This window comes from Balaenoptera physalus, assembly GCF_965194825.1.
Source record: "Balaenoptera physalus genome assembly, chromosome: 7".
NCBI lineage: Eukaryota > Metazoa > Chordata > Mammalia > Artiodactyla > Balaenopteridae > Balaenoptera > Balaenoptera physalus.
In genome coordinates, this window is record NC_138886.1 from 50,619,787 (window position 1) to 50,647,319 (window position 27,533).

A 27,533-nucleotide genomic window follows, 5' to 3' on the forward strand; every position below is an offset into this window, starting at 1 on the left:
TCTCCTATTGATAGACATTGAGGTTCTTATTCTTTTTTAATTTAAATTTTAAAAAATTAATTATTAATTAATTATTAATTAATTAATTAATTGTTTTTGGCTGTGTTGGGTCTTCATTGCTCTAGTTGCATCGAGCGGGGGCTATTCTTTGTTGTGGTGTGCGGGCTTCTCATTGCGGTGGCTTCTCCTGTTGCGGAGCATGGGCTGTAGGTGCGCGGGCTTCAGTAGTTGTGGCACGCGGGCTTCAGTAGCTGTGGTTCGCAGCCTCTAGAGCACAGGCTCAGTAGTTGTGGCGCACAGGCCCTAGAGCACAGGCTCAGTAGTTGTGGCACACAGGCTCAGTTGTTCCGTGGCATGTGGGATCTTCCCGGACCAGGGATCAAACTCGTATCCCCTTCATTGGCAGGTGGATTCTTAACCACTGTGCCACCAGGGAAGTCCTCTTATTCTCTCTTTTTAATAGCAAAAAATGCTGTAATGAATGTTCTTGCTCATATAACTTTGCACACTTCTTTCTTGCAAATTTCTGCAGCATAGATTCCTAGAAAAAGAACTGCTGAGTTAAAGGATATGCACATTTATACTTTTGCTGGTACTGCCAAAATGCTCTCCAAAAGAGATTTCATCAGTTTGTACACTCACCAACAGAACAGAAGAATGCACTTGTCATCAACCCTTCACCAACACTGGTACCATTAATATTGTTAATTTTTGCAAATCTTGCTGTTTTAGTTCCCATTTTCCTGACCACTAGTGAAGCAGACCCTCTTCGTGTGTTCATTGTATTATTTGCCTTTAACTTCATAATTTTTTCCTGTTTTATGTTTACACACTAATAACATGCTCAAATATTTTATACCAATTAAACTGCATTTACAAAATAATCATCCTGGAAACTCTAAAATGAATAAGATTCCATGCCTGCTCTTAGGAGTTTTTATTGTTAAACTTATAAGTTCTCACAGGGCAGAAACTGTAGGTATTCTTCATCATCTACCAAATAGTTCTTCTTTATTCCTTTTTCCTATAATAAAAATTTGCACTTCTCTAGATAGCTTTTGAAATTTGAAATAGTAGTTTAGAAGAATTTATACCCATATTCACAATTTTTTTTTTTTTTGCAATAACAAATAAGAGATGCACTCCATAATCGGCTGATAGGGACAGGGGATTCTTTTGGAGGGATATATACCAACAGCCTGCCGGGTGTTTGGGGGGTTGAGAAACCCACCTGGGCAGAGACACATACCGAGAAACTGTAAAAGTGCGTGTTTACCTGTCCCTTTAGAATCTTACACTATAGGGTTGAAAAGGACCTTTAGGATTAGCTTCCCTGTGGTGAGAAGCAATCAGGTCTCTCTAGCTGGAATTGTTTTACATTATGGTAGTATCTTTCTTGCCATACTTCTGCTTCATTCCTTTTAGGGGGGAATGAATGAAGCACATTGAGAGCATTTCACCGTTCTCCTATCTAGCTGGCATTTTCTTTTTTTTCTTTTTTCCCACGTGAGTGAAGCCATCTTTATTTTTTAATTTTTTTAACATCTTTATTGGAGTATAATTGCTTACAATGGTGTGTTAGTTTCTGCTTTATAACAAAGGGAATCAGTTATACCTATACATATGTCCCCATATCTCTTCCCTCTTGCATCTCCCTCCCTCCAACCCTCCCTATTCCACCCCTCTAGGTGGTCACAAAGCACCGAGCTGATCTCTCTGTGCGAGCTGATCTCTCTGTGCTAAGCGGCTGCTTCCCACTAGCTATCTATTTTACATTTGCAGACCTACTAGAGGAGGGACTTGAGGATACGGGGAGGGGGAAGGGTAAGCTGGGACAAAGTGAGAGAGTGGCATGGACATATATATAGCTGGCATTTTCTGAGGGTTTATTGTCATCTAGGCATTGTCCTAAGTGTGTTAGAGGTATTTTCTCCTTTAGGTGCATTTATCGTCAACACAACTTGACAAGGAATGTAAAACTCTTACTCCTGATTTACCTAAGATGAAACTGGTTCAGAAAGACAAAGAAGCTTATTCAGAGCCACGCAATGAGGAAGTGACAAAGCTGGCCCTTAACCCCAGATCTGTTAACCCTGAGTCCATGCTCATGATCATCACATCTGACATCATAACTGGACACAGGAATACGGAGATATCAGCTTTGCCAACTGTGCCTTTCAACTTAGCACACACCCAGCTGAATTCTATGGTTAGTCTAACTACTTGTTTCTTGGCTGTGTGGGCCTATTTCCAAGCAATATCAAGCCAGCTTCTATTCTTTTTATCTGTGCTCTCCATTGACCAGCAAGTTCATGGTTAACTCTCTTTGCCCAGAGGTGTGCAGGTGGGTCAGGGCCAAGCCGAGCCTCACTCCTCTAGAGTTCCCACGAGACAGTTTCACAGAACTCTGCCAGTTAGGTATACGGAGACGTGGGCACTCGATTGAAAGGCTTCCTAGATGGGGCCAAAGTAGAAAGGTTTCACTACAATATTGGCGTTTTGGAATCTTTAGAAAAGGAATTAGAATCTAGGCTTGTCTACCAGCTATCCATAGGGCAGGTATAGGACAAACAACCAACCCCTCTCCACCAAAAGAAACCCTCGAGGAACCTCCACTCGCTTATCCATCCTTCCCAGCCTTGTATTAGCCCCGCCTACTCTGAGAGGATACTAACCCCTGCCCACCTACACCCCTACCCTCTTATGCTCTTGCTGCATATGAAGACAGACAGACAGACAGACAGACAGACAGACAGACACACACACACACACACACACACACACACACACACACACACGCACTGCTGTTGTTGCTGTTTTAGGGAATGGGAGGGGATAATTACAACTCCTTAAAGGAGGCTAAGACCTACAGGGATATTTAATATACTTCTGGAACTACCAGTGGTATATAAGATCTCGTTGTTCTATCTTTTATCACCTACTTGAAGAGACTGCAAACCTTTCCTTTTCATTCCACTGACTTCCTCAGTTTTTAAAAGAAGAATGTCTTTAGTTAAGGAGGAGAAATAACACAGCGCCTCTCAGTGCTCCAGTACTGCTGGCAGGGCCATTGGTCACTATTCAGGAGGTAAGGTCTCTGACTTCATAAAACAGGTGGGCTTAATTGCTATACATTTACTCAAATAAAGAGAACAAAAACAGAAATGAAACTTCTTCCTGAGGCAGGGATCACTGGATTTTTTTTTTCCATTTATGCTTCGATTTGTATTAGTCACAATGTTTTTAATAACTAAGTTTCCTGATCTATAAAAAATAGATAAAATGAGAAAAATAATAAATGGTATAGAAGCAGACGTATACCATAGTATAAAATAGCTTTGCTTCTTCTTTCAAATCTCTCCCAGTTTAATTTTTTTCCCCTCTTAGTTTAATTTTCATGACAAACTCTTTAAGTAGGCCAGAGGGGACTTTTATGAATATATATATTTTAATATATATTATATATATTAAATATTTTATGTATAATATATATTAAAAATATTTTAATATATTAAGATATTTTAATATATTGAAATATATTTTATGAATATATATATTAATAAAGTATAAAATATATAAAGTATGTATAATTTATTGGAGTATAATTGCTTCACTATGCTGTTAGTTTCTGTTATCCAACAAAGTGAACCAGCCATATGCATACATATGTCCCCATGTCCCCTCCCTCTTGAGCCTCCCTCCCACCCTCCCTATCCCACCCCTCTAAGTGGTCACAAAGCACCAAGCTGTTCTCCCTGTGCTATGAGGCTGCTTCCCACTAGCTATGTATTTTACATTCGGTAGTGTGTGTATGTCCATGTTACTCTCACTTTGCCCCAGCTTCCCCCTCCCACCCTGTGTCCTCAAGTCCATTCTCTATGTCTATGTCTTTATTCCTGCCCTGCCACTAGGTTCATCAGTACCATTTTAAATTTTTTAGATTCCATATATATGCTTTAGCATACGGTATTTGTTTTTCTCTATGATACCATAATATATACATATCCATACATATGTTATAGGAATAAATAACATTTATGGAAAAATATATACACATATGTATATATATATTTTTACAGGAATACATAATATTTATGGAATAGATAGGCAAAGCTCAAGGATCCAAGATTTCTGGGACTTCCCTGGTGGTGCATTGGTTAAGAATCCACCTGCTAATGCAGGGGACACGGGTTCGAGTCCTGGTCTGGGAAGATCCCACATGCTGCGGAGCAACAAAGGCCGTGCGCCACAACTACTGAGCCTGCGCTCTAGAGCCTGCAAGCCACAACTACTGAGTCAGCATGCCTCAACTACTGAAGCCTGCTCCACAGGCTTGTTGCTAGTCCCGTGCTCCACAACAAGAGAAGCCACCGCAATGAGAAGCCCATGCACCGCAACAAAGAGTAGCCCCCATTCGCCGCAACTAGAGAAGGCCTGTGTGCAGCACCGAAGACCCAATGCAGCTAAAAATAAATAAATAAATTAATTAATTAAAAAAAAAAAAGGATCCAAGATTTAGAGGGAAGAAAGGGGAAGGCTTATAATTGCTAAATGAGACAGAATCATACATAAAACAAAAATAATTTTACAAACTGAAAATACAGTGGTTTCTATAGATTGACAATGAAAAGCATCATTTGCTAGAGATGTGCTGTCTGTCAATCTTCGACCCCTCTTCTATAGGTAGGCCCTAACACTCCTTGTAGAACAGAACCAGCAGCTGTCAGACCAAGGAATGATGGATGCTGACAAAGGATGAAAAAAAATGGCTTCTCTTTAAATTCCTAGGATCAAGCTGTCTTTTCTGAAAGAACGGGGAGTGAAGCTATCCCTCCTTTCACAATTAAGTTAGTTTAAATGATCATAACAGTAATTGTTAACAGTGTTATTACTACTTGCTTGGTAGTTCTGCCCATATTTCTGATAAACCACAGAAAAACAATGCCAAGAGAGTTTTTAACAAAAAGATCTGAAATGTTAATGCTAGTATTTATCTGATGGGGCTTTAAAATTTGGAATTTAGGTGTTTCCTTAATACAAAAAGATTGGTTCTAAGGATTTAAAGGCCCTAATATAATAATTTCTTTTGTGAGATAAATATGCACATATACTTCTATAATACTGCCTTAGATTCTGCTGTAATTGTTTTAAGTGCTTATTATGTATGGGCCAGGTCAAGTTACTTGCATTATTGATTTCTCACCATAACCCTATGATCTTCCTCTTATGGATGAATACTGAAATTCGGAAACACTGAACGTCTGAAAGATAAATTCTAGGTCGTTTTGCACAAAAGACTATGCAATTAAAATGTATAGACAGAAATAGAGGTTATTTATGAATCTTTCAAGAATCTCAATAATCAGGTTAAAGTTAGGGGATAATCTGAAACATTGTGCACAGTTTCAAGTAGAGATTAAGCAGTCTTTGCCCATGTAACCTGTATGTTTCAAGATCTAGGATTACACTGCATTCAAGATGTGATTTTCTCCCTACACATTTTCTCTTTCAGAATCATGGAACCATTTCCAAAATCTTCTGTCTTAGAACCCTGTACATTTGAACAACAACAAGACCCCAGCCGTTGTAGAAGCTCAGGACTTTCCCATCTGCTTGCAGCTCCTTCGATCCACGTCTGATGGCTTTTTCCCTCTTGCCTCTGGATCCCTCCCATCACGGCCCTTTCAAATTACTGTGGTTTTCCTGGTCCCAAAAGCTAGGATCAGCCCCCTCTGCCAGAAAAGCTCCCTAGGTCTCTGGAATAGAAGCACTATCAAAACCCAGCTGGACACCTGGGCTGCAATAAGGATGGAAGGGAAGAGTCCCTGGCCAGCGGGCTGCCGGTCACTGAGGCGAGTATGATGGACTGACAGGGGCCAGTACCTCCCCCTGCATCCCTGAGAAGATCCACTGTGGGGTCCTGCCTGCCTAAGATGCTTCTGCATTCACCACAGCTCCGGGTCGCTGGAGAAGCTTCTCCCAGATCCTTTCCACGGCACCACGCCACCATCTATTGTCCCAGGCCCTCTCCCTCCTCTCACCTACAGTTGGATGCTGGGGGTGCAGGACGAGGCCCAGACACAAGTGAAAAGACACTTGATTGGAGGTTCCTAGCTCTGCCAAACCAGCTTTTTCACCAAAGGTAGAAAAAGAGAAGAAAAAACATTCACAGACAATGACTACTGCCCACGTTTCATAAGGCCCACCATATTAATGAACAAGCACGAACAGACATTTGGGATCAGCAATAGGCAGAAAAATCTGAGTTTGGGACCCCTTCTGCTACGGGGGTGGGGGTTGTGAGACTGAGAAAGTTAATGACATCACTGGGCCTCAATTTCCTGCTCTGTAAAATGAAGGCATTTGACTAGATGACTGCCAAAATTTCTTCCCCATCTAAAATTCTATAAGTCCACGTTCTAATTTCACTTATTTTTCAGTCTACGCAGTCACCAACCAGAAGCCACTTGTTTTGCAAGGTTTAACGTATTGCATTCCAACATTTTCTCTCTGCTTTTTTTTTTTTCCCCATTACAGTTGCTCCTTAAAAAATACAACATAAGTAAATGCATTTTGCCTTCTTTAGATTACAACCCTTAAAGTAAGTAAGACTGATACTGAGAAAGGAGAACAGGGTAGTGCTTCCTCACAAGAGAAGCAGGAGGAAGCAACCTTGCTTCACCCATGAGCAATTTCCAGAAGTGCCAGCTGGGTAAAGCTGAAGGTGCTACTTATGTGTTTGGTCTTTTTCTCTTGAACTCAGAGCATTATTAAATTGATTTTGACATTGCCTAAGGTCATAAAAGTTGGTGTCAGAGTTACCAACAGATAAACACCTAGTTTGGGATTCTTCCTACGGGAGCTCGCCACCAGATTCAGGTAACTTTCTGGACCTTCAGGTGACTGTTCTTAGCAGGCTTCTTAGAACCTCTCGACTTGATCCCAACAAACCAGCCTTCCAGTGGCCCAGCTCAGGATGGATAACTGATAGCCCCAGCTGGTGGATGACCTGCTATTAAAGTGAAAGTGCCTGACCCACAGTCCATTGCTCAATAGAGGGCTGCTTCCTTCCATCTTTCTTGGTAACAGTTAGAGGAAACTGTGCTGGGTTTCTGCAGCCCAGACCTCCGACCCTACACTCACTCTCTCTCCAACTGTGCTAACCTGTCTGCCATCTACCACAGCACCTCTTTAGGCCCTGCAGTAGCTAACTCTCAGCATGCATATAAGGAAGCGGTTTTCTGTCTAGAAATTTCTGTGTTATGCTCTCTTACGTGTTCCTTCAATCTGCTGTAGAAAAGGCCTGGCTGATTCCCGACCTTGTCTTGACCTCCGATGGCCTCCACCTGTGTTCTGACCCACATCTCCAACTTCTGCTCTTCCAGGTCTACTTTGATATGACCTGGACCTGTGCACAATCCTTGCACCCTTCTTCCAGCACCAGTATCCGACACTCGGCTTTAGGCGGCTCCGTGAATGGTTGCTTAGAAACGGCTTGGCTTGTGAAATAGACATACCTGGTATAGTACGTGGCTTGGGGGAAATTTCTGCAGTCTGTCTGGGTAAGAAAATAGCTTTTCCCAAGAGGAGCAGTGTCTCACTGTGAACTGAAGGGAAGGAAAGCAGCCCCAGTCTCTTCAATCGACCACCACCAACCAGGGCTGCTAGACAAAAGTGCAGATGGTCCTGATGCGAAGCACCACAGCCACTGGTACTGACGGGTTTGCACCGTCAAGGAGTGTTAATTTCATGGGAGTGGAACCACCTGCCATCAGCCCTGCAAAATGAGCGTGATTGGAAATACCTGTGTCTCTATCCCATGATTTAATTTGGTTGGAATTTAACCACCTGGTAATGGGGAAAAACCCAAACAATATGGAAATTTTTTTTTCAAAGATTCAAAAAGGAGCAAGGAAATACAAATCATTCTGATTATACTCAGTGCCTGAGTAGAACACAGCATACGGCCAGGGCTCCAGCAGCCTCCTCGCCACTTCTTCCCTCCCTGGACCCTTCTCCCTTTTCAACTACTGCTGTCATAGTAGACTTCGCCAAGACTTGACCATACTGAGGCCTGATTCCTGATTTTGTAAAGAATGGATAAGGGTAAGGCATTCCTTAGTCTTTATAATCTTTATTATCTTCTTTAATACTATATTTGGTTATCTAAGTTATATCATGACCCACAAACAAAAACAATACAGCTAAATCCTCAACCACAGAATCCACAGATGTGAAGGGCAGAGGGAAGCTGATTTTCCATTCTAGTCTCTGAGAATAGAGGCCTGAAAGAGAGCGCACAGGGGCAGTTCTGGGACTGTGGGGCACACTTATTCCTTTACCTAACCGGACTAGGGAAGCTTCCTCAAGCCATGTATTATACTGGCATGTTTATTCCACAATCTAAGCTGTTTCTAAATTAATCAACTCTTCACATAGCCTTCTAAAGCCAAGTATCAGTTCAGTCATAGATTCCCTTAGGCCAGGGTTTCTCAGCCTTGGCACCGCTGACATATTAGACTGGATAATTCTTTGTTGTGTATGTGGGGTCTGTCCTGTGCATCGTACGATGTTTAGCGGCATCCCTGGCCTCTTCCCACTAGATGCCAGTAGCACTACTTCCTCCAAATGGGACAATCAAAAATGTCTCCAAACATTGGCAAAAGTTCCCTGAGGGGAGGGGGACAAACTTAGCTCTGGTTGAAAACCACAACTTCATCTAAGTGCAAAACTCTCATAATATACACCAAGATAAATCACCTCCTATCTGCTGGTGAAAGTACCGTGTTGATGCTTAATTTGTTGTCTGCGTATATGGTGTCCATGTCAAAAGAATGCCTTGCATTTTAGGTTTATCAAGAACAATGTCTTGAAGTTTCACAGTTGTTGTAATTCATGTTGTGTTGCACCAAGCCAAGTGCAAAACCTAATTACTGAAGTGATTTATAAACAAAAAACCAATGATAGAGCAGGACAGGAAAGTGCACTGTGTCCACCTTTGTCATGATCTTGGTCCTTAAAAATGCTGCTGGCGTAGTGTGTGTGTGCAGACGAGCCTGCCCACCCCCCCTGCCTTCCATGTCTACTTGCACACGTACACACAAACAGGGGCTACTGGGGCCCAGAGCAGATGACTCTCCAGTTCTCCAGGGTAAATGGCACAGGAAGTATTTTGGCCATCTGCTCAGGAGAAATGCCCACGTGGAAATCGACATGAAGCATGTCTCTGGGGCAGATGGCTTGGTCTGCTCCCTCGAGTGCGGCCATCAAACGGGCTGGCAACAAGTGCAGTGTGCTGAGAAAGGCTGAGGACCCAGAAACTTGCAACTTAAGCTCCAGCTCTGCTTCTTGACTCAGCACATTCTTGGCTAGAGATAAGTATTTGGGCTTTTACTTCCTTGCATGTTAATGAACAGTTTTATCAGAGGCATTTCCAACTCTTAACAGTTTAAGTTTCTAAGAATATAATGCAGACAAATGTCACTCCCACCCACCCCACAATCCTTCTCCTTTCTAAATTAATCATTCCTGTTATTTCCACCTCGAGTGATGATGAGTATTCTCAATTCAACAGAAACTGCAAAAATGCACAAGATATCCAATTACTTTCAAGAAAAAGGACTAATCCTGTCATCGGAGGTGATGACCTTGTTCCTATTTTTTTGCCCAAGATTAAATCTCTGTGGAGAGCTAGTGTTCCATTTTCAAAGAACTACTAAAAAGGTCCATTCTAGTTAACCCAAACTGTGTGCTGAAAGATGGAAAATACCAGTCCCATGGTACATATGAAGTCACCAGGGTATTTATAGCCCTTGATTCCAACCTAGGGATCACTTGACTCTATACCCCATGGAGAGATTTTCCATATATCATTTTCTTCTTCCAGACATGCTTCATAAACATGACCTGCTTCTGTAAACACCGAAGAAATCACACGGCAAATGGTACTGTGGGAGATGCATAATAATACAGGAAATGAAGGACACCATCTGTACTATCTCCAGCAGCGAGGTCAACATTTGATTTTCAAAACTGTGTTCAAAGATTGAAAAGCAATATGGCTCATGTTACTACTGTAACATGAAACAGTAAATCTTTGAACACATGAGCCATATTTGCTTTTTAATCACATGGAATAATATCAGAAGCCCAGTTTCATGCTCTTTTTGCAGGATTGCAATTAATGTAAAAGTCTCTGTATTTTTCTTCATATCATTGTGTATATTAACTACTGCAAACCAATGTGTCTGCTCTATTTCCTTGTGATTTAAAGAAAATATTAAATTTACATTTATATAAATGTATAATGTAAAATGATCATGTAAAATGATCTCTTATCTATGTAAATTTATTACAGAAAGAGTTAGGTCCTGGAGATATGTTTATTACTCTTACTGATTGGAGGGAGGGAGTTAAATAGAAAATAGAGGGGAAAGAGAGGAGGAAAAAGAAATACAGACAGGAGATAGTCTATAGCTCAGGACCCCTACACCAAGGCCTACTGAGAGTCTCAGACAGACATGATAAAGGGATGGCAAAGTGCTCTAGGTACACAGAGAAAGACGCTGTTAAATTATATTAAGATCGACCCCTAAATAGGTCCATGTCCTAACCCCTAGAACCTATGAAACCTAAGAGAATGTTACCTTAGAAGGCAAAATTTTACCCTACAAGGTTGCAGATGCAATTAAGGATGCTAATCAGTTGAACTTGAGATGGGGAGATTGTCCTGAATTATGCAGATGAGCTCAATGTAGGAAACATGGGTCCTCAAAAGTGAAAAAAGAAGAGGCAAAAGAGAGGGTGAGTGAGATGTAAAAAGGACTCAGCTGCCATTGCTGGCTTTGAAGATGGAGGAAGGGACCACAAATCAAAAAATATAAGTGGCCTCTAGGAGCTGGAAAAGGCAAGGAAATGGATTCTCCTCTAAAGCTTCCAGAAAGGAACGCAGCCCTTTGGGACACCTTGATTTGAGCTCAGTGAGATGGTACTGGATATCTACCACACAGAACAGTAAGATAATAAATGTGTGCTGTTTTAAGCCACTAAGATTGTGGAAGTTTATTGCAGCAGGGAAACTAATGCATGTATTAATTTTAAAACACTCTCAATACTTTTAGGTCCTGTCTACCTGAGGCACCCCACCTTTTCATTCCACCAGCCCCGAAAGGATGGATCTATTTATAAACAAAATGTTCTACTGAGACCTGTCTGGAATGGTTTATCTTTTCTTTTTTTAAGGCAAAAGTCACACGCTGGCAGCCCACAGTAAGTTTAAACACACTGAAGTCAGACCAAGGGGACTGACTGTTGGCTGACTATCTCTTTCTTTAAACTCAATACTTACAAAATTATTTCCAAGGCATTCTTCACAGCTCATTTGCACTGGGCTAAAATTAAGGAGGTGGGTTTATATCTCTATGGTACCAGTGAATGGCAGAAAACAGGCTCTAAATGACCATTTGTTGAATGAATGAATAGACGGGTGACGGGTTTGACATGGAGGAGTATGCATCTGGCCTTCTGGATGGGAGATGGTCTCTACAGGACCTCTGTGGACTAGAGATGACCAAGGATGGACCCAATAGGAACACAGCACTCTGGTCTTTCTCCTTTTCTTTCCACGAGGCCACTTCTGTATCTTAGTCTCTGGTTATGTCACGATTCCCCTAGGCTTGAAGAGCAAGTGGGGTAGGGTCACAGTGCCATGCTTTATACACATTTATTTTAAGCTTATACACACTTCAGTTTATTTTATTTTCTTACAAGATTGTCTTGTAAGTCTCATGACAGGCTTTTGATCATCTTCTGGTGTACTCATTTTCCCTGGACCATAGAAAAAGGGGGAAATCTCCACTTTTTCCCATAGAGGATTAATCTTTTTAAACCCATAGAGTCATTTGAGTTTCTAATCCACAGGGTATTTAAGAAAGGGTGGGAAAGTATGCAAGATATTATCGCCTTTGCACCAAAGGAAAACTAGCACAGACTTTCTTAAAACAGTTGAGAAGTAAAATGTAACCTCCCGCCCACCTTTCACCTTCTTCACTTTCACTTTTCCATAGCATCCTGCACGCACTTAATAAAGCAATTGCTGCAGGGGATGATCACAGAATCAAAACCAAACAACAAACAAAACAACATTAAAAACCTGAGCAACTTAAAGGGCATTTGGTTGACATCCACATCCTCAATTTTACAAATGAAGAAAGAGAAGACCAAATATAATACAAAATTACATTCAAAAGTAAAACTGAGATCAATAAACAAAGAATTTCAGGTGGAAAAAATATGTTCCCCCTCCTTTTTTCCCCCAAAACACAATTTCTGAGGAGAATGATTTCAACAACTTGCCTACCCCAGAATAGCTCGCGGAAGGCATTAAACCTTAGGATAATTTCCACACAGATTACTCTAGTATGGGGGAAAGATCAGGAGGCCTATAGGAAGAAATTCTAAAAATTGTCCCAAACTATGAGGAAATAATACAATTATCCTGTCCATCTGAACTGATACCAAATCTAAATTAAACAATGTTTTATGAAAAACATGGTTTTATTATTTTCAAGTACTTAGAGTATCTCAAAAAGAGAACTGTGTTTCCCGTGACTGCCTTTTCATTGTCTGCTTAAATCAATTTTATAAAAAAGTCAATATCCAATTAAGGTTTACAAAAAAACTTTTAATAAAACTAGAGTCAGGAAGAAACTTTCTTAATATGAAAAGCAATTAATGAGCTACGTGACAACATTATACTATTGGAAGCACTAGAGTGACACTTCCCAAATGCATTTGACCAAGGGATTTGCATTTACGTATCTATTAATAATGTGTGTGTGCCAAAGAATGCACTCTGAGAAACAGTGCAAGAGCCGTTTGCCCTTTAAAATCATGAACAAGACAAGGCTGTCCTTTTATCATGAAGATTCTTTGATACTATTTTGGAAGATCAAGTTGGTAAAATAAGACAAGAAAACCAAATACAAAATGCTGGTTACAAGGAGAAAAATTATAATCCACAGATATGATTATTACCTGTAATATTCAACAATCAATCATAGATCTAGTGGAATAGTTTTAAAAGATCGAGTTGGCAGTTTATAAAATATACGCACACGAATCAAGATTTTATACATTTCTAGTTAGAAAATGCAATGGGAAAAAAAAAAAGAATCCTATTCACAACAGGAATAAAAAAATCCCAAAACGGTAACAAAAAAAATCCCACATAAATTGCTCAGAAGTATATTTAACCAAAAAGAGGTACAAAATCTTTGAATAAAAATTTACTGAGGAGCAGAAAAGACAATAAATATATAGACATTTCATTCTTGGAAGAATAAAGATGCTACTTCTCCCTAAATTCATTAATAAGTTTAATTTTAACAAATATCACAATAGAAATCTTTTTAGAGGAAATGACCTTAGAAGTCAAAAGTTCAATTAAAGGGATAAATATAAAAACATCAATCAGGAAGTTTTTGAAAATTAAAAATACCATGGAAGTTCTTACATTATGAATATTATAATTAAAACAAGGCATTACTAGCACAAAACTAAGAAATGAGAGCAAAGACAAAAGCTTTAAGGGAAATATCAAGAAATCTGATTTTATAAATCTTGAGTTAAAGAAAATTAAAAGGCTAATCTAAAACCAGAAAAACACCGGCAACAAAAATGCAAGTCTTTCATATATAAGTAGCTCTTAAAACAGATAATCCTCAAAAGAAGACATACAAGCTAATAAAAATCATCTGAAAAAAATGGTCAAACTTACTAGTGATAAAAATAAACGCAAATTAAAATGAAAATTAGGGCATTTTTCACCTATCCTGTTGACAAAGATTTTTGAAAAGAATAGTGCTCAGTGTTGGTGAGGACCTGGGAAAATATGTGCTCCCCTGATCAGCTAGAGGGAGTCTAAAGTGGGATAACTTTTTGAAAGGTAATTCAGTAATAGTGCTAAGATGTCCAGACAGTTTAACTTGGTTCCTGAGGTCAGGGGCCAAGTCTCTTGTATTCGCTGCTGTATTCCTGCTGCCTAACACCAATAGGTGCCCAGATTTATCTACTGAGTAGGAACACATGAGGAAATAGGTATCCTAAGGCCTTGGAACGCTGAGAACAAAGATGCTATCCTGCCTGGGTCATTGAGTGCTGAATGCTCTCTGGTCATTTGAGTTTCAAATCCACAGGGTATTAGAAATCAAAATCAAAATCACTCAAGGTGATTTTGTTGAGGATGAGTCTGGGTCAATAAGTAGGAAGAGTGTGGATGGCTGTAATGTTTGCTATTCAAGAGTAGATTGCTAAATTCCTCCTTCATGGGGCCGGAAGCCTGAGGGTAAAAGGTTATGGCCTGGTACCTCACATTTGGCCAGACTCTGCCTTGGGCACCAACCACTGTGTGTGTCCCTGAAAGGATTCTGAGGTCCAAGGGATGCTCCACTGGCATACAGTCCACCTGCTGCTGTTCTGTGCAGCCACGTGTCTTCTGGCAGGATACCTTTCCCTTGGCTAGAGCAACCAGGAGCTTTATCATACTGTGTAGTTTCTTCCCACCCATTTGTAAACTTGCCTGAAACCTTCAAGAACCTCCGTAATCCAAATAAATAAATAAATAAATAAATAAATAAATAAATAAATAAATAGCAATACATATGCCAATGGAAGTATTCAATATGCTTTTAAAAGCCTGCTTAAAATTACATGAATGAATAAGAAGTGTGGTGATAAACATCAAGGTGGCTTAGGTAGGCATATTGCAGATTTCGAAAGGAAATGGAAACTTAGGACGTTTTTATATGTAAAACGCCCTTGAAAAACAGGATTTCATCTTACCAAGCAAAATTTCAGAAGACTTCATCCTTTGATTTTGTTCACAAATGCAACTTCACTGCTTCAAAACCTCTTTTGTATTTACAATTTTAAGACACCCCTAATTTATATTACAGTTATGTCCAAATTAAATATTCCATAGAACAGAGGAGGGGAGGGAATGGTGGAATAGATTTGTTTTCAAGTTTCAAATAATTAAGTTAAAAATAAGGAAATGATCTTGGGGGAGGACTGTGCTGATGGTGCTGCTTAGTTTTTCCATGATTTTCTTGAAAATGCATGTAACGCAAAGCTGGACTTCCCTGCCCATCCCCACTTCTCCCCTCCTGCTGCCTTCCATGACACACCTTCACCCCATTCTACTGCACTCTGTGTCCTTGGAAAGAATGACTTCTCATTTCCTCAGGAGAATTCCACTGGCCCAGGACGAGCAGCTAGAACACTTAAAGGCAGAGACAGATGAGGAGAAAGGGCTCTTGAAACACTATACAGTTACCTCAGACTATTTCAGACCCTGGGTGATGGTAAAGCTACAACAGAAGACCTCAAATTTTTATTTAATATGCTGGAAAGCAAAGAAAACATTTCCCCTTTCTGGATTCAGTTTTTTTTTTTTTTTCAGGTTTCTTTAATGGACAAAAGTTAGATTTCCTTTTGCCACTGAATCCCACTGCTTTTCGAAAACAACCTGTCAATAGTAGGAACTGCCATCAAGAGAGGACAAAGTCCCAAGCTACCTGGGATTCCAAATTTGAGCAGGGTCCCAGTATGGAGGAGGGGGCACTAATATCTGTTGCTTCACGAGGAGTTGAGTTCTACCGGGTCTGCCAGGTCCTTGCTCTCAAGTGGCTTAAGTTCCACTGTGGGTGAGTGGGGATCCAGCAACAAGAGTAGAGATTTAACATTTGTACAGCCAACTACCATCTTCCAAGTGCCTTCTCATACATCCTCAGATCTAATGCTCAAACCACACTGTGGTACTCCTGGGCCCAGACATTCATTGTCTTGCACGAGGCTGAGTTCATAAATGGCAGAGCCAGCCTGACCGCCAGGCCACACCCCCTCTCATCCGTGGCTGGCGAGGAAAGAGGCAGGAAGACCCAAGGGCCGGCACTCCCATCACTGCCTGTTTTTGGGTCCTGAGTGCAGCTTTAAAGTCTGCACTCCTCCACGATTTTGTGAGGGATGTAGCTGCTTTTAAAACTGCTAAGTTATTATTCCCTCTCCCTCCCTCTGAAATAGCAAACCTGAAAAAAATCATGGATCCTGTTTCTTTCCAAACTTTTGTAACTTTATGTTACAAACTTTATGGAAGATCATAAGGGAATGACTTGGCCAGCTTTGTTTATTTCAGGAATCTGGCACTCTGGAGGAGAGGGTATTAGGAGGTAATATCAAAATGTGGGTGTTCCTTAGTCTGGGGGCCTCTCTTTTCCATCTGTCTCAGCAATTCCTGTGAATTAACAGCTTGACAAACTGAAGCAGAACCCTGGACTTCTCCCCGGTGTCCCAAATCCACACTTCCAACTGCCTACTTGATTCTCCCCTTCGATGGCTCACTGACACCCCCAAACTGACGTGTCCAAATTGGAGACCTTGATTTTCCCTCACAAACCTTTCCCCACACGATTCCTTTCCATCTTGATAAATGGCCACAAAATCCACCCAAGTGCTCAAGTTAGAATGCTGGGCTCATCAGTCATTCCTGTCACCTCACCCCCACATGCAACCATGAGCCAGCCCGGTCCATCCTAACTCTGAAATATACCTTGAACTTGTTTCCTTTCCTTCTTCCTCTTCCTAGCCTACAACCTCAGCTTAGGCCACCGCCTATTTCTCTAACCCAGGGCTTCTCCAATTAGCACTACTGACGTTTGGGGCCAGACAGTTATTTTGTGGGATTGTCCTGTGCATTGTAGGACGTGTAGCGGCATCCCTGGGCTCCAGCTGCTGGACACCAGGAGCAACCCCTGCCCACAGTTGTGACAACATTGTCTAATGACCCTGGGGGACAAAACCAGCCCCAGTTGAAAGCCACTGCTCTCAGCTCAGGCTGCCTCTCTCTTCCATGCTTGGGACGCTCCATCACCCTGGGCTCTCCTTCAGGTCCTTGAATCCACCCGCTCCTTCCTGCCTCCAAGGCTCAGCGGATGCTGTTCTATCAAGAACGCTCTCAATTCCACTCTTCTGTCAGCTGGCTCCTTCTCAAGCTTGTGATTCCAGACCTGTGTCACCTCCTTAGGCTGCCTTGAATACCTCATCTAAAAGGTAGCAGTCCTGCCTGTGTTTATTTTCTCCATAACACTTTTAAAGGTAGTAATCGTTTTATTATGCTTACTTTTTCAGGTCTGTCTCTACCACAACAATGAAAGCAGGGCCAGGATTATGTCTGTCTTGGCCTCTGTCCTACCTCCAAGGTCTAGCTCAGTGCCAAGCTAAACAAAGATTCACCAACTAAATAAATGGGTGAACGCATGGACGTACAATCAGACGTATGTCTTATAGCCTGGGCACTGACCACACCCTTAAAATTGACAAAGCCACAATATGAAAACTTAGCTCAGGAGAGCTAGAATGTCACCTAGACAGCCTATATTTCAGCTCTGTGCTCAGTAACCAAATGCACCCTGATCCATAATGCAAAGCAGATGCAGCACATCTTGGATGAAGAGAAAGCACTTGCATAAAAGTAACAGTAGTTCCATCTTCTCTCCACTGGGAAACAAGTACAGTTAGACCCTATGATTGAACCCAATTCCTTATAATTCCTTATATTCCTTATAATTGGACCCAGTTTATATCTCTGGGTGTCTACATGTATATATGTCTCAGGAATTGAGTAAAATAAATTCAGGAGGACAAAGGACCTTAATATTACAGTCCCCAGAGACCACACCAACCCCTTTTTCTTCTCTCCCTAGTGCTATGTCTCTCAGGGGTGATGGCTTCCATGCAGAGGGTGAGCCATCTCATCTTCCTTTCATAACGAAAGTCTCAGACGCAGTGAACTGAACTCACCAGAAAAGACAGGTGTGCCATCTGGGGGAACTTGATTCCCATAGGGGAAAATAACTTCTAACTTGGGTCGCCCTTTGACCCAATGCTTCCTTTATCAGGTCTTTTTAGCTACTGAGTAGATTATTAGTGAGTTATTACACCCCTGTGACAGTCTACCGAATAGTTAGCTTTTAAAACACGTTCTCCTAATTTGACACTTCAGAATATGTCACCCCCTCCAAGTAGGTCTCATCCCTTCCTGACAATTTTGAGTTCTGTGGTCAAGAATAATTTTTGAAGTTATGACTTTATTCGTCATTTTATTTCCAGTGTTCTGCTCAGTGCCCAAGGGATCGATTTGTTTTTCATTTCAAAATTACTATGCACTTTCTAGAAAAAAGTATCTTGAGGCTATAGTTCAGATTCTATATTCAGAGGTGAGACAATTTGGAGGAGACAAGTTGGCTTCTGAACCGCTAAATTAGGGAAATCATGCTCTAAAATTGTTGATTTCCATTCATTTTTCCCTTTCCAAAGATGGCTGGGTTTATCTGTGCCACTGGCCCCCATTATTCTACTGGATAATTGAGAATTTTCCATTTTAACATCATAGGAACCACAGTGTTCAGAGGAGAGTGTACTGGTTAGGGTCTGACAGACCCTAGAGAGAGACAATCAGGGTGAAAATCCCAGTTTTATTCTGCCACTTACTGGTTGTGTGCCCCGGAGCAGGTTAACTTAACCTCTCTGTACCTCAGTTTTCTCATCTGTAAAATGGGAATAATAGTACTACTTCATAGCGTACTTATAAGAGTAAATGAGTTAATAATTCTAAGTGCTTAGAGTGGTGCCTAGAACATGCTAAGCACTTAATAAATGTTAGTTCTTATTACTAGCATAGGTTTGAAAATGCTTCCAACTGGTAATAATTATACTTTAATTTGCTGAATTAATAGATTTCTGGCTAGAATAAACCCACTGGAGTCTGAAAAATAAGATGCTTCCAGCAACCAATGATTCTAACTTCATAAAACATCAAAAGTTCTGAATAAACACATGGCATATGTCCTATTAGTGTCTATTAAGTAGATATAAGCCGAGAATCTAACATACATTGCCTGTCATCTTTTTTGGAATCCAGAATGAAGAATTCCAGAATTTTAAATATCTGTGATCTTACGCAACATCTTAAGAGCCACCTTTAAAAATCCTTGTTAAGTATCCAGGCGAGGGAAGAGGGGTGGTAGTGATAAAAATGGTCAAGCCCTGAGCATTGGGACAGGAGCCTGCTGACCAGATCAGAACCCGCTGGCCAAGCTGTGCAGGGAGGCGTGCAGATCAGCCGCGGATATTAACCCTTTTAACTTGAAAACAAAAGCACCCTTGTGCCCTGAGAGCAGGTGCTCCAGCTCAGACGCTACAGAAACACTGGAAACCCCAGCTTCCCAGCCCGTCATGAACACCAAATGCAACAATGCAGTGGTTCTTATTGCCCCCAAAGGAAACTGTGCAGGAAATTTAGGGTGTAGCATATTATCCCCTGGAGTCAGTGTTTGGGGGACTTTCCATGGTTAACCAGGATGCAGAAGCGTGGCAAACCTGGGTGGCTTAACATACAGATGCTCCCTCTGAAGTGAATGCTAAAAGAGGTCACTGAGAAATGAACAGCACAGGGAACCACCCTGGGGGCGGAGGTGGGCTGGGGGGGTGGTGGCTTCTCTTCCTATTTAGAAGCTGCTGATAGTTTTTGCTTAATTACCTGCCACTTCTTTCTTAAAAGTCATCAAGGCAGGGGCTTCCCTGGTGGTGCAGTGGTTAAGAATCCAACTGCCAATGCAGGGGACACGCGTTCGAGCCCTGGTCCAGGAAGATCCCACATGCCACGGAACAACTAAGCCCGTGAGCCACAACCGCTGAGCCTGCGCTCTAGAGCCCGTGAGCCACAGCAGCTGAGCCCGCGTGCCGCAACAAGAGAAGCCACCGCGATGAGAAGCCTGCGCACTGCAACGAAGAGTAGCCCCCACTGGTTGCAACTAGAGAAAGCCCTCGTGCAACAATGAAAACCCAACACAGCCAAAAATAAAAATAAATATATTAAAAAAAAAAAGTCATCAAGGCAGATTTGAAGTCATTTGCTTTAGAACTTTTCAAGGAAGAAGACAAGCACAGGTGATCTTCTATGGAAGCTGAGGGATTTGGAGGGAAGATCTGTACAAAGGGGTGGATGGCAATGGTAAATGATTATACATGCTTCTAAACTGGATGAGCTTATTTAAAAACTCCTCCTCTCTAAATGGTGCAGCTCATCTCCTTGCTGCCTAATTTTCAAAGCACAAATGCAGCCCACCATTAGAAGCACATCTTTCTCTCTTACTTCCGAAGCCACTGCTGCTGGGAAGGAAAGACTGTCTTCTTCCAGCTCCGTCTACTCTCTGATGCCCAGGCCACACCAGAGCCAGCTTCAGGATGCTAAGTGACAACACTTCTCCCTGTAAGCCCAGTGCTGGGGGAGGAAGTCACACTGGCTGCCGTGCTCAGTTCTAACAGAACTAAAATCTGATTGGAAATCAGAGGCTGAGGGATTCTGCTTTTGCTAATACAACAGTCACTTCACTCCATGGCATTCCACTTTTCCCAGGATGTGTTTACATCTGTTAAGCTGTTTGATCCTCACAGAGCTGTGAGCAGGTATTAACTACATTTCATCAATGAGAAAAATTAATATTCAGATCAATTAAGGAAAATGCCTACGATGATACAACTAGTATCTAAAAGAGCTGGGGCTTCCCTGGTGGTGCAGTGGTTAAGAATCCGCCTGCCAATGCAGGAGACATGGGTTCAAGCCCTGGTCCGGGAAGATCCCACGTGCCGCGGAGCAACTAAGCGTGTGTGCCGCAACTACTGAGCCCACGCGCCACAACTACTGAGGCCCGCGTGCCTAGAGCCTGTGCTCTGCAGCAAGAGAAGTCACCACAATGAGAAGCCCGTGCACCACAACAAAGAGTAGCCCCCACTCGCTGCAACCAGAGAAAAGCCCGCGTTCAGCAACGAAGACCCAACGCAGCCAAAAATAAAATAAATAAATAAATTAATTAATTAATTAAAATAAAACAAAATAAAAGAGCTGGACTCACATCTACCCTCCACTTAAAAGGGTAGTTGAGTTTGGTTGAAAAACCTTGTCACTGCTAAAATTCTGATAATTCTTTGTTGTGGGCTCTGCCCTGGGCATTATAGGATGCAGCATTGCTGGCCTCTACTTCCTAGATGCCAACGGCACCACGTCCCCAGTTTTGACAACCAAAATGTATCCAGACATTGCCAAGTGTTCCCTGGGCACTGGTTGAGAACCACTGGGTTAGGGTGTTTTGGATTAAGGTGAATTAGGAATAACACTTGTAATGCCAAAGGATCACTCTTCCTATAGACCAATGTAGTTGCTATTGATGACAAGGGCCGCATAATGCAAAGACAAAGCTGTCTCTGTTAAGCTACAGAGTGTAGCTCCACAAGGTGGAAAGCAAGGGTCTTATTTCTGGAAGTCGTGGCTTTCTAGAGTCTGAAGGGAAGGAAGAGCAGTCAGGGCTTGGGACACATGCTAACCCCTCCACCCCACCCCTTCTTCCCATCTTAAAATGTTATTTATTCAGTTTTTGAATAGGCAAAACATTCATGTGGTTCAAAATTAAATAGCCATCAAATGTATATACAGAAAAGCTTCCCTTGACTTAAGATTCCCACCACCCATTTTTCCCCAGAGGCAGTCAATGTTGATAGCTGCCTGCGTATCTGTCAGAGATGTTTTATAAAAGAGCTTGTATTTAAACAAATGCTTCCTCTTAGTTCAAAGTATCGCTGAGTCATGACTTCACTCATGCTTAAAAAGTCATAAGGGACATCTTCCCTTGCCACGTGGTAAGAGGCAGGCATTGTCCTCCCACCTGGTCCCTTCCCTGCCTGCCTCCACTGAGAGGGACACTGGCTGAGACAGTGGATTTACATGACAACCTAGGTCTTAAAAAACAAAACAGAATGAAAAACACCTGGGGAATTTGGGTCAAGCACCCTGTTTGTATCCAGAGTGGTCAGTTTCCTACTAGGTCACTCTGAGTGCTCTCATCACGTGTGCCCATCCTGGCGGAAATTGCTTGACAAGATTCAGGCCACACCTGAAGTCAGGGTGTTGGTGCCAAAGGTGGGCCCTCCAGACCTAAAGTAGCCTGTGGTAGTCATCAAAACCAGAATCTCCTAGTGGGGGTCTGTTGTGGGTAGGCCCAGGATGGAAGGAGGAGTAGAGGAGGGGGGATGACAAGCCTGGAATGACACCTTTGGGATGGAGAGGTGACAGAGGGAGGAAAGCAAATGGCAGCACTAAAAACTTCCCACGCCTGTCCACGGCCAGCCGACTGGGAAACACTGATCGATTCCGACGGACAAGTCACCAATTACGACATCATATGGCTGGAGCTTTTCATCATCTTCCTGACAAAGAACTGCTAGGGGACCTGGGATAAGTCATTGAACTACGCTGACATGTTTGCTTTGGAAGGGTCGGGGGAGTGGGGTGGGCAATTTCCTCACATACAAAAGAGAAAAAACTCCGACCTCTGGCACTGGTATTTTAACTCGAGTTTAAATCATACTTAAAGTGAACTCATGTCCTGCTTTCTGCTTCCTTCCTTCCTTATCACCTTGTTAAAAAAACATCTCTTCTTCAAACTTCTTTAGTTCCATCAATGGCAGAAAATTTCTAGTAGTTACTCTGATTGGAAACTTTCAGGTCACCCTTCATTGTGGTTGAGACTGTCATTTCATCATGTCACTGATCTCCGAACCAGTGTCATGGTACCTCACTGCCTAGAGCTGCGCTGTCCAACATGGTAGGTGTTAGCCACAAGTGCTTATTTAACTAAAATTAAAATTAAAAATTCCTTCCTCAGACACATGGGTCACATTTCAAGTGCCCAATAGCCACGCACAGCTTGTAGCTACTGTATTAGTACAGATTATAGAACATTTCCATCATTGCCAAGAGTTCTAATGGACAGTGCTGGCTCAGAACATGAAATCCAAACTCCTCCAACCAGCACTCAAAGCTAGCTGTCACTTAGAGCCAGCCCATACTTCTGAAATTGCCTCTGCTTTCCCCAAACAATGACACGTAGCTTTGTCTAGGTCAGACTCTACTGTCCCTCCAACAAATCACGTTCATCCCTGATTCTGTGCCTGTGCCCATCGGATTCCCCATCATTGAGACAAATGACTGGGTTAGTCAATGCACAGTCATCGAATGAGTGGCATTTTCTGCCATGACAAAAAGCAATGAGGCATGTAAGAACTTTTTATCCCAGCAAAATGTTCTGCTAACAAACAAGTCCAAGAAAAGGACTTTTCCCCCAGAAGACTGTAAGGAACTTGGGGCTTGTCAGGACTTGCTAGAGGATTAAGTGAAATGCCACTTGTCTTAGCGCTTCATACCATTTTGAGTTGTTATTTAATTTTTTTCACATGGGCCTCCTATCTATTTTTTTCTCTTAAATAAATTGTATGGATATAGGAAGCAGAGACCGGGCCTTACACGCATATCTTTTACATCTTCCTCTCCTATCTCACTTCTCTACCCAAACAGTTCAGAGATTGCAAACTGGCCACCATGTGAGGACCAGATATGACTGACACAGTTTGTTGCTTTTTCCAGAGTGTATTTTTTTTTTTTTTGGTAAGAACGGAAAGGTTGCTTTATTCAGGAGGCCAGCACCTGGGGACATGGCGGACTCCTGTCCAAAAACTAACCGCAACATTCTGCTAGACCATGAAAGTTTTTAAAAGGAGAATCATTTGGGGAAGGGGCCAGAGTCTTTGTTATCTTCCACTATGTACAGTCTTTCTTCCAGAGTGTATTTCTGAACACTTTTGAATCGGTTGCCAATCTTTAACAATTAGGAGATTTTACACCAGAATCTACATTTTTGGTTTCTTGAAAAATCAGTTATCTGGCAACCCTGGGCGAGGAGTCATGCAAAGCCCTATTAGCTAGCGTTTAAGGCCACCTGTCCCCTTTATAAAAGGAGTGTATTCTCCTGTTTACCACCTTCCCCCTGCTTGTTTTACTCCCTTGTTATCTGCCTGGCCTCTTAAGGCCCCTGCATTTACAATTCTTGTGAAAGACACCCAATAAATGAACTGAGAACAGAAATACTACGCTCTGTAACGAAGCCAGGCGGCCCTTAGCGCCCGTCTTCATGGGCATCATGTTTGCTCTAAGCAGCTAAAAGCAGAATTCTTATCTCAGCCATTAGCTGAAGACATTAACCTTCCCAACTGATTTTAGCTACTCTTCCTGGGCTTGTCAGGAACTGATAATGGATTAGAGAAATGGTCAACTGGAAGAACAAAAAGCAGGCGGCCTAAATAATCACATGCAAATAATTGAAACTCAGAGAGCATAACAGTGTTCCATGAACTCTGAGTGTTCCCTAAAAACACGTGGACATCACAGCACTCATGACGCTGAGTGTTGCCGGCAGCTGCCCAATGAATCTTGACACAGAAAGCCTAAACCCGCTCATTAACTCTAACCCATATTGATTTCTCCTCTTTTGAACCTTTGTTATAGACAACTGTGTTCTGAAACTGTTTTCATGTCTTGGCTCTCCCACTCAACCGTAAGTTCCTTATAAACTCCTTTGATACCCTTCTCACGTCTAGCACCCAAGATCAGAGTGTTTTTAACCTGGATTGGCTTCAGTCACAGGTAAAATCCAATTGGTCATCAAACTCCTCATTAAAAAGGAGCATACCCCATGATCAGGGCTTCAGGGCTGGGAAAGAAAGTCAATTTTAAAGTATTTGTAAAAGGGACAATAGTTAATGAAATGCAAGGGACAATAGTTAATAAATAGTTAATGAAATGAAATAGTTAATGATAAGCCTTGATGACACCCACCTAATCTGTTAACATTCCCAGTTTTCTGTCATCTGCACATTTGCAAAGTATAAATTTGATGTCTTCATGAAGGTCATGGGTAAAAATTATGAAGCTACACAGGGTCAACTTGCATCATGTCAGTAGAGACAAGAATGTTCCAGGTACCTTTAAATCAAGATCCACTAAACTTGAGAAGTCTCCGTATCTGCGACCAATTTAATGATTCTTTCATAATAGGAAATACAGTTAATTTGACATAAACTCTATCTTTATGAACCTCTGCAGGTTTGTAAAAGACATGTGTTTCTTCTCTAAATGTATATAGCTATATGTTTACTAACCCATGCTCAAATTATGCCGAGGCACAGTCTCACATCTGGTTTCCAGAATGTACCTTTTCCTCGTTTTTGAAAATAGGGATGATATTTGCTCATCTCCTGCCTTTTGATAAGTCTTCCATTCTCCCGATTTTTCAAAGCTCACACTCAGTGGTTTCCCTATTCTAGCTTCAAGTCCTTTCATCTGGGACATGGTTCAGCTGAGCCTAGAGACAAACACATTTGCAGTAGCTAATGTAACTCTTACTATCACCACTCCTAACACCACCATTAACACATCCAGTTTAAAGGCCTTTTGCTTAATGGAGAAGAATTCAGTTGAATAGTTCAGCTGAGCTGTTAACCTGTTGGCGAAGCAACATTTTCTCTAAGTGATCCCTTCTTCCTACTTTGCATAATAACACCATATTAACTGAGGGCTAAAGTTCTAGGCACTATGTTGTGTCTTGGTACTTTTCTTATAGAGAGGGTCCTCCTCCTCCTCCCTTGCTAACCTTCCCTTTAAAATCAGAGGTCATCAAAAAGGTCCCTATGCCATCACCCATTAAAAAAAAAAATCATTGTTTTTTTTGGTCCTCATAAGTTTCCTGCATCTTCTCTTTATTTTTCAGAATTATTTGCTATCATACAATACAATTTTTAGTTTTTATAACCTTCCCAACATTGCTGAGTCAGATACCCTGTTAGGGACATTCATCATAGAATCATACCTATAATATTACTGAAAACGTATTTTACTAATTCTTGAGCAAGACACACTTAGTAAACTCCAAGATCGCATGGTCACATGCCTTCTATTACTTTTGCATTACTAAAGAGCTCCTGTAAATCAGAACACAATCAAGAATCACAATGCATCTTGATGCTGACTGAGAAAACTGCCTGAAACTGCTCTGAAGTAATGCCAGGCTGGCAGTTTGACCATCTCTGTGTTGGTCCCATGTATGACTGAATTTACAAAGAATCTTGGGTAAATGAGATAGGGTTTCGTTTTCCACCTGTGTCTGAAAATAAATAATAATGTATTGCTGCCTCTGTTCAGATTAACAAATTTTATAAGCTGTAACATGACACTTGTGAGCTCGTGAATCTTTAACCTACTGTTCCCCAAACACATCACCACTTTGGATGGCAAGCTCTCTGTTTATACTTCTAGGTTTGGCTGAGTAGAAAAGTCAGAAGAAAAGATATACCAGGAAAAAGGGCATGTTATTCCACATAAAAATGGAGCAGGAAATACATCATGTTAGTTCCATGACCTGAATCTGTGGGCAGATCACATGGCTCATGTGACTTTATGACAAAACTTTTTGCTAGCTATCCATTACAGAGTAAAAGGCAAAAGGAAATGTTAAGGTATATTAAAGCTTCAATACACAAACCTTCTACTCCCCAGAGAGGAGGAGGGCAAGGTCTTTTAAAAGCTAAAAAGCTAAAATGTATAGTCCATTTAAAATCAGGAACAGCAGTGCTTGGGAACATATATTACCCAGTAACGCTTCTGGAACATTAGCTTGGTTGCTAGGAACCAAGAATTTATTGAAGTCAAAGAGTGGTCAGGCAAAATACTCTGGGAAGTCTAGAAAGAGATTTTTGTGAAATGGGCTGAAGACATGGAATCTGAGAGGCTTAGAAAGGGGTGAGATGAAATTCCATGCTAAAAATCTTCTTTAAAGGTAGAAAATGTTTAAAATTATGGTGGCAAGTAGCAAGTCAATTAAAAGATTCACATAGTGAACAAAGGAACACTGCACACACATAAGAGCCTTCTTCTTAGGAATAAAAAGGGTTTTCAGGTAACTACCTTCTGTCAATGTTCTATATCATGGTAACTGTGGTGGGCAGAAAAATGGCCCCCCGAAGATGTCTATGTTCAAATCCTTGGAATCTGTGAATATGCTACATTATGTGACAATGAGGAGTAAGGGTGGAGAAGAAATTAAGGTTGCTAATCAGATGACTTTAAAATAAAGGGATTATTCTGGACTATCCAGGAGGGCTCAATGTAATCACAAGCATCCTTTAAAGTGTCAGAGTGATAGGGCCTGATAAAGACTCAACTGGCCTTTGCTGGCTTTGAAGTTGGAAAGAAATCATGATATAGACAACGCAGGCAGCCTCAAGAAGCTGGGAAAGACAAGGAAATGAACTCTTCTCTGGAGCCTCCAGAAAAGAATGCAGCCCCGTAGACACCTGGATCTTGAACTAGTGAGACCCATGCCAGACTTGTGACCTACAGAACTGTAAGAGAATACATTTATGTTGTTTAAGCCACTAACTTTGTGGTAATTTGTTACAGAAATAGGAAACTAAGGCGGTAACTTACATACAAATGCTTTGGAGGAAGAAAAGGCTTATGGCAATATTAGCATTCTAAGCAATAAAAGTGTTCCTCTTTTTGAGCTGGAAAAAGAAGATAACACACTCACTCA

The 27,533-nt window shown here is 41.5% G+C and overlaps 1 protein-coding gene across 6 annotated transcripts in view; it reads right to left on the reverse strand.

Moving 5' to 3' along the window:
- Window positions 1-27,533, reverse strand: part of PIP5K1B (phosphatidylinositol-4-phosphate 5-kinase type 1 beta) — a 330,783-nt gene that overhangs the window by 189,777 nt on the left and 113,473 nt on the right. The gene's annotated exons all lie outside the window — the stretch shown is intronic.